The sequence below is a fragment of the Lissotriton helveticus genome, chromosome 3_1, assembly GCF_964261635.1.
Source record: "Lissotriton helveticus chromosome 3_1, aLisHel1.1, whole genome shotgun sequence".
Classification (NCBI taxonomy): Eukaryota; Metazoa; Chordata; class Amphibia; order Caudata; family Salamandridae; genus Lissotriton; species Lissotriton helveticus.
Genome location: NC_136061.1, coordinates 794,148,287 through 794,161,133, shown reverse-complemented (window position 1 = coordinate 794,161,133; position 12,847 = coordinate 794,148,287). Strand labels below are relative to the sequence as shown.

Here is a 12,847-nt window from a genome sequence, read left to right as displayed (position 1 = left end):
ACAACCTAGCTGTCAACTCAAATAAATCAAAATATGCTTCTAAGAACACATTCGAACAGTCTTTCTAAACAATAAAAATCCTCTAAAAACACTTGTAATATGACTTCGCTACACAACGTCCTCCCCGTGAACTCCTGACTGAAATCTCCCAGAAACTAACTCCCATTCTGACAGACTCTTCGCTGTTTTCCAAAAATGTGTTGCTAAATGCCTGACACAACTTAATTGGCCTTAGCCCAAACCTCCAAGATGGCCGCTGCACTTAACGTAAGTACGGCGTCCTCGCTTGTGCAAGATTTCAAAATTCCCTGCTCGCGCTCCATAACACCGAAGGCACGAGAAGAAACAGATGTGCTCTATCGCTGCTACCCAACGTTAAGGCCCACTCGAGTGCTGATCAAGGAAGCCTCGTGCATTCGTCAACCACACGCGCTCGAAGTGCGCTCCGCATTTAAAAACTAACACCCAAAGCTAACCATCTTTGAACCTCTTAATCAATATTACTGTCAATCGCCCGAAAGCTTCTTTTCATTAAAAACTGTAATAATACACGCTATGCTACCTTTCTACCGAAAACATTATTTATTCCTCCAAGATTAAATCAAAACACTGCTTCTTCTGATTTAAATTAACATTATCTTAAGACTAACAACCATTGTGCCTTCTACTCTCATTCTTCAATCATACTAGAAGGGAAACTTACAAAGAAACATATTAATATACTGATTTATCCAAACATACCACATTCATAAACAAGAAAGATATGAACGGACTTATCTGTGCTTGAGCAGCAACAAAAGAGGAAAATGGCTGCCTGTTCTATGATTATATGCATGTTCTGCATTCTAGAGCTAATGAGTATTCTAATGCTAGAGTTTGTTGCTGCTGTGCTTGAGGAGCAATAAAGGTGTTATGCATAATATTGGCCTCCGGGCCTTGCCATAAAATCCTCACTGCCCTTGTATACCTGGCGCCGTGTTGATGCTGAGGCTTTCATCCTGGAAGCTACTGCCCCAGGTTTCCCATTTCGGTCCTATGCCTGCTCCAGTACCATTAGACACACCGCACGGGTGGAGAAGGCTGTAGTACGCTGTGTGCCTTCGGAGCCAAAGCTGACCCTCTCATTCACTCTTGATGGCAGTCAGAAGCCCATGCAATGGGACCAGTCGGAGACTCTGGGCCGGGCACTGGCCCGCATCGCAACCAACGCCGTGAAGGCAGCCCAGAGCAGCACAGCCAAGAAATGCAAGTGCTGTGGAAAGGCCTCTCCATTTAGCTCCCTTGCAGAGCCGTCCGTGTGCCTCTACTACCAGGAGCAACTGCTGCCCGATGAGCTGCTCAATGCCGAGACCTGGCGGGACGGTGCCGTTCTGCACGTGGGTGATACCCGCTATACGGTGGGGCACAACCCGCCACATTATGGCCGGCTTCCCCATCTGCCCTGCTCTGCACATAGAGATCGGGCAGCTGGGGGCCTCGCTCTTCAGCTGGTTCAGGGAAGCGCCCGAGGAGCCTGGAGGCCGGGCCACCATTGGTAGCCAGTGGGTCTACACACTGACCCCGGGCAGTTTGACCCCCCCCCACGGTACGGCGCCTCCTAGGAGATATAGAGGCCAGCTGCACGGTGGAGGCCGGGCACCTGTACACACAGCGGGTGAGCCCGGAGTAGCTCCTCTGCACAGTCTCCTGCAACATCTTGGCAGACATATACACGTAGACCGAGCACTCCCTGGTCGTGCTCTACCCCTACTCTGCGCCCTATGCCCTGGACATGGTCTACAGACAGACCCTACTGCGCAAGGAGCTCAATGACTAGAACATTTCTAAACTCTCCCCTCTGACTCCTTCCCTTCAAAACTCCTTTTTACTCATCCAAAAGCCTCTTCCTACTGCTAAGACTTTAAAAAAAAAAAATCCTTCACTCTTTTATCCCTCCACTATCCTTTTTCAATAAAAATTAACAGACTAATATGTTTCACTTCTCAAATTCCATATTCCATATTAAACTATACTAATATACTGCCCAAATAACTGAATAACATATCTACTACTCAAATTACTTCATATTTATACTATACTCATTTTCAACACGAATCCTTTATGGGTTCCGGAGTGGCGTGCAACGCGCCAGAAAAGCGCTTCAACGCCCATCAGGGGTAACAAGTGCTATATGAATGCAAATCTTTCTTCCCCTTTTATCCATCCGCTAACCTTCTCACTCCAAGTAACAGACTAATATCCACCACTGAAATGATCTCATATTTCACCATATTAATTCACCACTAATCCTCTATAGGCTCCCTGAATAGCATGCGTCAACAAGCGAGCGATAAATAAATACAAACCTTTGTCCTACTCTATCCTTCTGCTATCATTCCAAATCCAAATAACTGATTAACCTATCCACCACTTAAAATGTACTTGCATGTTTCACTATACTAATTCAACACTAATCCTCTGTGGGTCCTGGAGTAGCGTGCTACCCGTCGAAAAAGCGCTTCGACGCCTCGTCAGGGGTAGTAAGCGCTATATAAATGCAATTACAATACAATACAATACAACGTAGACCTGCTCTGTCTGCAAGAGGTGGACTGTCCTCTCTTCACGGACAGTCTCTGCCCAGCCCTGGCTGCTTTCGTCTTGTTAATATTATTTATGGCATCTCTCATCGAAAACAAAGAATGGCTTGTGCACACTGTGTGCAAAACTGGCGACTTGGAAGTGTCTTACAAAAGCTGTGGTGAGTGTTTTTTACTCCCTTTCCTAATGGTTTCTGAAGTGTCTGCTGTTTTGTATTAAGAAGCTGACTGACTCATGTACTGTATTTTTTTTCAGGGTCACAGCGCACATGAGGTAAAATAGCAAACAAGTCAACTTTTCTCTCAAAATCTCTTCGTATCGGAACTTGTTCTAAATGCTCGCCATGCGTTATTGTTATGGATCTGTGTTTAGAGCTTTAATTACCACAATCGACACGGTCATGCAGTATCAGGGAGAGTGATTTCGAAGTATTGTATAGGTGTGAAATTAAAACGACGATGTGAATACAATGTTACTTCCAAGGAATAGTGGCCAAATACCAGAACCTTCACTATGCATTTACATAATTCTATACGCATCCCTGAAAGCCTTAAAGAAAACTTTTCGAGGATGTGGCCTGACGACCAGAGCTGCCGACTTTGACGCTGAGGAACTAGGTTCGAGTCTCGGCGTGGGCTCAATATCCTGTGATTCTGGGAAAATCATTTAATCTCCTGGTGCCTACCAAAACAAGCATTTTCCATGCAATATGTCTCACATTTGCGAGAGTTTAAGCTATTGACAGTGTAAATGACAAAGCCTTTTATTTATGTTTTAAAAACCAAAACATAAATAAAAGGCATTGACATTTACAATGCCAATAGCACAAACTCACGTAAATGCAAGACCCATTGTATTGGTAATGCTTGTTTATAAAGTGATCTCAGCTTTTGGAGGGCCATTCTCTATGAGGTCTGATTTGAGCTAGTTTGAAGTAACTGTAGATCACGATTCGGTGTTTTCTTAGCTGTTATAAGTTGAGCCAAGGCCTTTTTGGGCTGGGCTAATGGTAAACCCGAAGTGAAAGATCTTCATCCTCCAAGAGACACATTGAGAGATGAAACCGATGGTCCAATGGGTCACTGATTTCTTCAAAAACCTGCTCCCATTTGTACCTGGCTTTACGTTACACCCTCTCAATGGATCCCGTTGACCAGTAAAGCCTTCTGCAAGTGGTAGTAGAGAGTGAGCCTATCTCCAGCTGACTTGGTCAGCTGGCTTGGTCATGCATTGGACAGTTTAAGCCTAGCAGTATCCTCTGAGGTTGATAGTCACTTCCCAGCTGGTTTCTCTGTTCATAATGTGTAGCTATTTTAAATAGAGCTAGTGAAACGAAAGCACAATACAATATAATTATAATCAATAAGTGATGAATTCAGAGTAGTAGCAAATACAAAAAAATATGCTTTGCTTACACTCATAGGAATTGATATATAAAACCCTCATTTGTGGTATAGTTGGATTTCAGATTATAATTTTTAGAATGCCACTTTTAGAAAGTTGGCATTTTCCTACCCAGCATTTCTGAGGCCTTTCTATGAGTTTCCAGCTACCTGAGACCTGTGAATGGTTCCCCCATCAAGAATGTCTCTGTGCCCAGACAGTGAACAATGGGATTTTGGTATAGCTGTATGAGGAGCTTCCTGGCAGGATAGCCGGAGAGGAGCTGGATCCTGTCTTCAGCACACACAAAAGAACCTGGCACCAGGCCTATCTTGCCTTTTGTCACCCTAGACAGTTTAGAGTGGGGACGTGGAGAAGGGGAGGAACTGACCAGATGCAATTTTGGGAGTAGGTGACGGCATTCCTTCACACAAAGGCTGGAATCAGATATCAAAAGAGGACCTTTATTAACTAGTACCCCATGTGTTGGGCCCTGGTGGTCGATGAAACTGGCCTGATGCAATGCAAGCAATAGCTCCAACAACATACGTGACCCACAACACCCTGAAGTCAATATACTGCCTCTTATTCAGCACATTCAGTGCCCAAACACACAAATGTCAGACATCACCCCAGGGTCAAAGGCAACAGATTGAAGCTATTTACAACTGTTTTCACCTTAATCACAACACCACTAAACCCAATCAATAGCAACATTGCTCCACATGACACGCTGGCAAGCAGCCCTTCAGAAGGTACTAACATGGTATCTCAGGCCTGCCACCACAGGGCCTGTGTGCAGTTGCTAACTGCCATGCTGCCCTGACCAGTGTCCACTCTACACATTAGACAACCCTATAGAGGGCCCTAGGTACCCCCTTGGTCATGGTGCGGTGTATATGAAAGGTGGAGCATGTACTAGTGTGTGTGACATGCTCTGGTAGGGAATTACAGCCATTTTTGTTTTTTACTACTGAGAGGGCTATCTTGCTTTCTTGTCTGGCCTTTCTGTGTGCCTTTGGCGGTTTGTGAATTGACTGTCTGGTTTGTGAGTGACAGGGCTGGGGGATTCCAGGAGACAGAATGAGTTCGCCCAGTGGTGAATAGAGAGATTTGCATCTAGATGGGAGGGAGGAGTTGCACCTGGGACCTGAATAGGACTGAGCCTGCCCCCCCCCCCCAGTGCTTACTCCCCCCCCCTGTGGTGCGTCTGATGTCTCTGCCCTGCACTGTGAAAGGAGAGAAGGAATCATGTCAACAAAGTGCCTCAGGGCTGTGCTATCCCTCCACAATGCTGGCTCCACCTCCTGTGGGGCATCTGATGTTTCTGCTCTGCACTGTGAAAGGAAAGAATGAGTCATGTAAAAAGAGTGTTCCAAAACTGGTTTGGACCGGGGTCAGAGCCCTCCTGCACAAAGGGAACACAGACTTTTTGGGGTATAAGTACAGAACCCCAGACCACTGAACTTTAGTTCATCCTGGAATCAAGAAGGAACCACTGGCAAGGAGAAAGCTGGAAGACTGAAGAGGAAGGACTGTCCTGCTGTGTGCGTGTGGACTGACCTGCAGTTGCTTTGCTGCCAAGGAGAGGGGAAGTACTTTGCTGTGTGTTGTGTTCCCTTGCTTGAAGGGATCTCCAAGGGCCTGAGGAGAGCTGGCCTCCTGCTAAGAAGTCTCAGGAATGAAAGGACTTCACCTCCAGCTTCCCCCTGAACTCTGCTGTAGGAGTTCTGCCCTTCCTATAATGCTTAATCCAATTGTGGTTAACCACCACAGGGGCATCCCTAACCACCTGAACCAGGGGCAATAGGTATTTTATCCTAACAGCGGTTCACAGTGTACCAAAAGTTACCCACATTTGAAAAAAAAAGAAATACAAAAACAAGTGCACACCAAAGAAAGATATCTAATTCCGCCCATATACAGATTTTTTTTTAAAAAACATACACAATTTATTCAATATAAAATGTATCACGAGGCTCCGGCATATAAGCTGGTACATATCACAATTGGTGAACATACAAGACCAGACAGGTGGCATACAAAAAGAGGTTACATAAAACACAGAGTTCCAGAACAACACTGGGACAACAGCAAACAAAACGATGTGTCCTCCATAAATTGCGGCCACAATTGCGTCGACGACGTTTCGACCTTTGTCATTGGCACATGGTCATCTTCAGGACACATAATTAGCTAAGCATCACACCAGAAGATTTCTTAAAAAACAATATATATATATATATATATATATATATATATATTTATGGTATTTATACACATACAAACAATACACAGGGTTGCTTTGTATGGGTAGCCAACCTATGCTTTACAGGGTAAGTGGTACATAGTAAGTACTTTGGGTGGCCCCCTTTCTTGCTTGGCTATACAGTGAAGGTAGGCTGTAAGTGGAGTAGGAGAAAAGAAAAAAGTGAATAAGTAAAGAGAGAGAGAGATTGCAAGGTAGGTCCCACAGCATCAGCGAGCTCATTGGCAAGATGGGAACAAGCACAGTGAGAATCAATGCTTGTGCGAGTAAAGTCATATATGTATGAAGACACCGAGAACTTTGCAACTACGCCCCATTCTTTTCATGTCTTCCGTAGCTGCTGAGGGTAAATCAGGCAGAACATTCCTTTCCTTAGATCATTTTTGTGAGCGCCCGAATGAACATAAATTAATTCCGGTTGTTGAGCCTTGCCTAGGGTCCAGCTTGCACCTTGCCCCTCTGACAAATCAGAGGGGCAAGATCTTTTCCTCAATAAAAGTTTTTAAATGCCAATAGGGTAAAAGTGTCTAAGTTAAAAGGTAAACTTTCCATGGATTTAACCTGGTCCCTTTACTTGATCAGTGATCTATCGTAGTCAAACGTAACATTTGGCATTGAACTGGTCTAGCATGACCAGGTAACCACGGTTTATGTTTTGTGCTCTTTGGTGCTATTTTTAACTCAAACTTTAAAAAATCATGTCTTCAGTTCTACTTATTTGTCATTTTGATATCATTTTATTTTATTCCTAAATTGGTTTGGGATTATATTGTATGGATACTATATAAATACGTTACACCTTGTCTCTAAGTTAAGCCTTACAGCTTTGTGCCAAGCTACTAAAGGGTTAAGCACAGTTTTGTTTAGTGACTTTGATGGTTTACCATGACAAAGATTGTGTTTTTTATCTGAGGTGGCCTCTCCCCTCATAACTAATACCCGTAGACTTAGCCCCAGTTTATTATACAAGGTCAGATTCATTTTATATTTTGGGCATGGGAAATTAGGAGATGTGCCCATAATCACAGGATGTGGCACCGACGCCAGGACTCGAAGTTGGTTTCTGAGTTCCAAAGACAGCAGCTCTGGCCATAACACCCCATTCTCTTTCTTTTTGTTTGAGTTTTGGATGCCTTAGCTCGATCAGGTATAGAAGAAACACTGGCTACTGCTGAGGAGATCTACCTGTAGAAAATCTTCAGCACGAAATATGGCCAAAGTCACTGAGAAGATCATCAACGTCCAACTAACGAACTAAATTGAAGAGAACTCCATCCTCGACCCTTCCCAATCCTGATTCCACAGCAACCACAGCACTAAGACTGCCCTCTTTGCCGCCACAGACAACATCTGCACTCTCCTCGACCAAACCCACACCACAGCCCTCATCCTACTAGATCTCTCTGCAGCCCTCAACACCATCTCCCACCGCACTCTCACCACCAGACTCCATGATGCTGGCATACAGGGAACCACCCTGAACTGGCTCCGCTCATTCCTCATCGGCAGAACACAAAGAATCAGACTCCCGCCCTTCCTCTCCTGAGGTACTGGGTTTTTAGGAACCGGTACCGAACCGGTAACCCAGCGGTGCCAGGGGATCAACACACCAAAGACCTCGGGTTCTCCTGAGTCAGACCCACAGAAACTTCAGAGTCTTCTAGGTGAAGTCAAAGATTAGTTTATTGGCTGCAACCAAGGTGACAGGGTCCTAGAAGTACAATGCCAGTATATTCAGGAGACTGCACACTTTCACAAAGTTAGGCTTCTCTTCTTATACATAACATTTGCCCTTTGGCGAAACATTCCTTGGGTGCGCGGTATTTCATTTATGGTTACTGATTACAAAAAGAAAGCAGAGTCATGATGACATGTACATATTTCACGTCGTGATACCCATAACAAATCATCCGGCAAGGCCCAACATTTCATCAGATATCGCTGGACCCCTAATAAAGATGGTCACCTCCCCACCATAAAATAAGTGAGGAAAAGGAGTGAAGAAAGATGTGAGCGAGATATGGCAGGTGTGCGTGCTGAAATGGCTTTATGGCCGGTTGGGCCTAGATACTATCTTGCTTGGCCACTGGGAGGGAACTGACCTAACGAGTTCGGCCTGGGGCAATGGTTCTAACTTGTACTGGGGTCAGGAAGAAGTCGATTAAGGAGTACGTGTCCTTGTGGAATCAAATTCGACTGGATTAAGGCCTATGTAGAGGGCAACATGCAACTAAGGGTTCAGAAGGTAAATGACGATTTCGAGGTGAAATTGTCACTCGAATATACTGAAAATACATGTGCTTGATGTACTCGTCATTTCCGGTCTTTTGATACCAAATTCGTCCTATTTCGACGAAGTTTTTATTCTCGAGTCCGGTACTATTACGGATCCATATTTTTCAGAACCACAGACCCTCCTTTTGCCCTTACATAGGCAATTAATCTATCCTTATGTTAATCTGAGTCCGGATCTATATTCATAAAGTCATTGAGGTGTTGCTGTAACATCATTCTAGTGCTGAGTTCGTGTCTTGACACAGGCTTCCTTACACATGATGTAGCACAGAGGCCACATATTGCAGGAGCACACTGTATGCATAGACAGAACAGGAAAAGAATGGCTAAGACCATCCCAATGACCATCAGAATTTTCCATCCCCAGGCAGATATCAGCCCCCAGAACCATCCCATTAATGACCAATCTCCTTTGTCCACATGGATAGATTCGGAAATCTTATGTAGTTTGGAGATGGCCCTGTACACTGTTGGAGCATTATCCGGAATAAAAATGCAACAACTGGACTGGATCAATTTGCATACCCCACCCCGGACGGCAAGTATTACATCCAAAGCGACCCGGTTCTGAAGGGTCATCAGTCGATCCGACTGGAGCTCAGCAGTCAGGTTACTAAGGGCACCGGCAGTTTCAATCACGGTGGATTCAACTACCCTTGTCAATTGCCTTATGTTTCTGCTGTTAACCATGGCTCCCCAGAACGGCAGAATACCCATTGCAAAGTCATCAAATTCTTGACCCGCAGTGTCTTCTTTACTCAAAACACCTCTAACTACCCTTGTCCGATGGTAATCCGCCGCTGCTGTGTAGGTGGGAGGTAACAGGAATGAAACAAAACATGAGCCTGAGAAGTCAGGGGGCAACCATGTATAGGCTCTATCGTGGCAGATGAAATAAGTACCCTTTGCGGCTAAAAAGGCAGGGGAAGTCTGGGATCCAAAAACATACGTTTCTGTGCAGACACTCTTCCCTAGCTGAGCTCTGGGATTCCTACCAATACCTTGCAGACACAGGTGACCTTGATGGGGTACGATCCAGATAGGGGACGATCTCTTGGCTTGCTGTTTCTCACTTAGTGTAGTGCCATATCCGGTCACATTCCAACCTACATATGCAAGTATCTCATCGTCTGGGGTATCTTCGTAAGAAGTCACTTCCTTGATCATGTCAACTATACCCTTCACTAGAGCGCTAGTCTTGAGGTTGTCTTTTACAGAACGTAGGGGTTGGATTTCTCGTGCATATATGAACATTGTCCTATATGCCCATACTGACCCATTGTGACTAAATGGCAGGACCAAATAGGGGATGCCTCTATCCGTGGTGTGGGGCATGAGACCACACACCCAACAGTTGGTTGTGTTCATCACAAGTTGGTGTTGGTGTAATAGCTGAATGAAGGAGTTATTAATGAACTCTAATCTCCTATTTGATTCGTGGTCAGGCAAAGAGTGGAAAGAATGAGAGGAAACAGTAGGGGGAGGTATGGGCGATGTAGTAGGCGTGAATGTCACATGAAAAGAGAATAAAGCATAGCTTATCAAAAACACCATTATGCTAAATATCATAAAAATACACATCATTATAAAAATTTTCTTTCTCATTGTTTTCAAAAGTCTCTGCTTAAAGTTCATTTGTCTGGCAGTTCTCTCCACATCAGGAAACTCCATCCTCTCTAAGGTGCTGCCCGCGGCGGTAGGTTGTTTCTGCTAAAGGATGCTTCCGTCAGTCTAGGGTGGCTCCCTTCGACCAACTGGAACCGGCAACCTATTGTTGTCAGCTGCACCCAAAAGTCTTTAGTCAACCGCGACCCTAGCAGCGGAACCCGGATGGCGGTTCGAAAAAACAAAAATAAGCAAGTTACCTAGATGGGAGAATCTGCATTTTCAAAATAGCATTTTGGAAGGAAAAACTCATGATTTTATTAGTCCACAGGTTTTTCTCTCGGATCAAAAAATGAATCACTTTTACTTTAGTCTGTTTTTCTCGGTCGGAAATTATAGCGTCTTTTCCCGGGTGCTGTCTGGTCCGGAAATAGTAGCTCAGGTTCCACAGAGTTCAATTGTTCTGATGGCGGCGTAGTTTCTTGAAAAATGTTCTTACTGTCACAATCGCGTTTAGCTTCTTCTACGCGTTCATCAGTTGTGCGCTTTGAGTCAGTGGCTCCTGTCCGGACCCATTGGTCATGTGGCAGAGGGAAAGGTATTTTCTTACAATGGATCCCGTGGACCCAATTGGCCTTCCCCTCCACTTTAACAGTTGACCTTGTAGACAGGAGGACGAGGTGCGGTCCGGTCCATCTGGGCTGGTCGTTTCTTGTTCTCTGGAAATTCTTGACCAGAACCCAGGAGCCAGGGTCAATGGAGTGACCCGGTGTCTCGGAAACTGGAGGCAAGGTGTTGTGGACCTGTTGATATAAAACACGCAATTTAGCCGTCAATTCATACAGATAGTCGAGTAAAATGGGGTGTTGCAGCTCGCTAAACTTCGTGGGCCTAGGCACTCCCCATATGTTGGCTGGCCGACCAAAGACTATTTCATAGGGGCTGAGTTTCATTCGCGAATGCACAGTCATTCTGGTGGATAGGAGTGCTAAGGGTAGAGCGTCGGGCCATTTAAGACCTGTGCTCGCTTGGATTTTGGCCAATTTAAGTTTAAGCGTGCCATTGTAACATTCCACTAATCCAGCTGATTGGGGGTGATTTGCAGCGTGGAACTTCTGACTAATGCCTAGCCCTTCACACACTCGTTTCATCACACTGCCCACAAATTCACTTCCGTTGTCCGACCAGACCATTCTAGGCATTCCGAACCTGGGGAAGAACTCTTTCACAAGGGCTTTCGCTGTGGACAAGGCAGTATTGTCCCTTAGGGGATAGGCTTCTACCCACCTTGAGAAGGCGCAAACAACCACGAGCACATATTTTAAGTTGTTGCACCTCTCCATGTGTATGAAATCTAGCTGCAAAACCTCAAACGGATACGTAGGAGGTGCGAAATGACCAGCTGGAGTTGGAGTTCCCCTACCAGGATTGTGCTTCAGACATACCATGCAATTCTTGACAACATTTTCTGCACACTTGGGAATCCCTGAATTCTTCCACACTGGGGCCAACAACTCGCAAATCCCTTTCGCGCTGATATGGGCCATCCCATGAGCCATTGTAACCACTGCAGGCACATACGCATCGGGTAACATCCATCTTTGTTGCTCTGTCGATTCAATCCAACAACCATTTACATCCATTCTCCCTGTACTTTCTTTCCACATGCTTAACTCTTTCTCCGTGGCCTCAGCTTGGATGGACTTCACACTTTCTATCGTGTCTTCACACATTCCAACATCACCAGTCCATCTTTCTGGGCTCGCAACATACATTCGGCTCATCACATTCTTTGCCGTTTCTTTAGCAGTTTCGTCAGCAAATGCATTTCCACGACCAACATCATCGATCACTTTCTTGTGTGCACTACATTTTACAACTGCTACTTTCAGGGGCAACGTCAGTGATTCAAGAAGCTCAGTCACCAACTGACCATGCTGAATCTTAGCTCCATGCGAAGTCAGGAACCCACGTTCTCTCCACAATCGACCAAAACTGTGAGCCACTCCAAAAGCATACTGACTGTCGGTATAGACAGTCACTTTCATTCCTTTTGATAACACACATGCTCTCGTCAGTGCCACGAGTTCGGCGGCTTGAGCCGAACCATGTGGTATTCGCGCAGTTTCAACGATTGTGTGCAGAGTTGTGACAGCATACGCTGTAGTCACTTTACCATTTGGGAGTTTAAAGCATGAACCATCCACCCATAATGTACCATCACTTTCGGCGAGAGGAATATCGGATAGATCAACTCTCCCTTTGGTCTCCTCCTCCGTCCTGAGGAAACAATCGTGCTTTTCTGAAGCATCCGATTCCTCAGCAATTGGTAACAATGTGGCTATGTTCAGAGTACTGCATCTTTTGATGTGCACATGGCTCGCTAGTAGCGTCAATTCATAACTGGACAGTCGAGCACTAGTTAAGTGCTGTGTCTTGGTCCTATTTAACAATGTATCTACTGCATGCGGAACCATCACAATTAATGTATTATTCATTACTAGGCCTGCAGACTGTCGAATAGAAACAGCTGCTGCTGCTGTGGCCCTTAGACAACTTGGCAATGCTCGTGCTACTGGATCCAAAGTTGACGGAAAAATAGGCGCATGGCCGTTGTCTATCTCCGTATAACTGAGTCAGCACAGACAATGCACAGCCCTCCTTCTCGTGGACATATAATGTGAAAGGCTTACTGTAGTTGGGGTTACCTAACAC

General features: G+C 45.2%; 1 pseudogene; it reads left to right on the top strand.

Annotated features, from left to right (window-relative positions):
* Window positions 1-981: 981 nt before the first annotated feature.
* Window positions 982-12,847, top strand: part of LOC144823946 (2',5'-phosphodiesterase 12-like) — a 79,523-nt pseudogene continuing 67,657 nt past the window's right edge.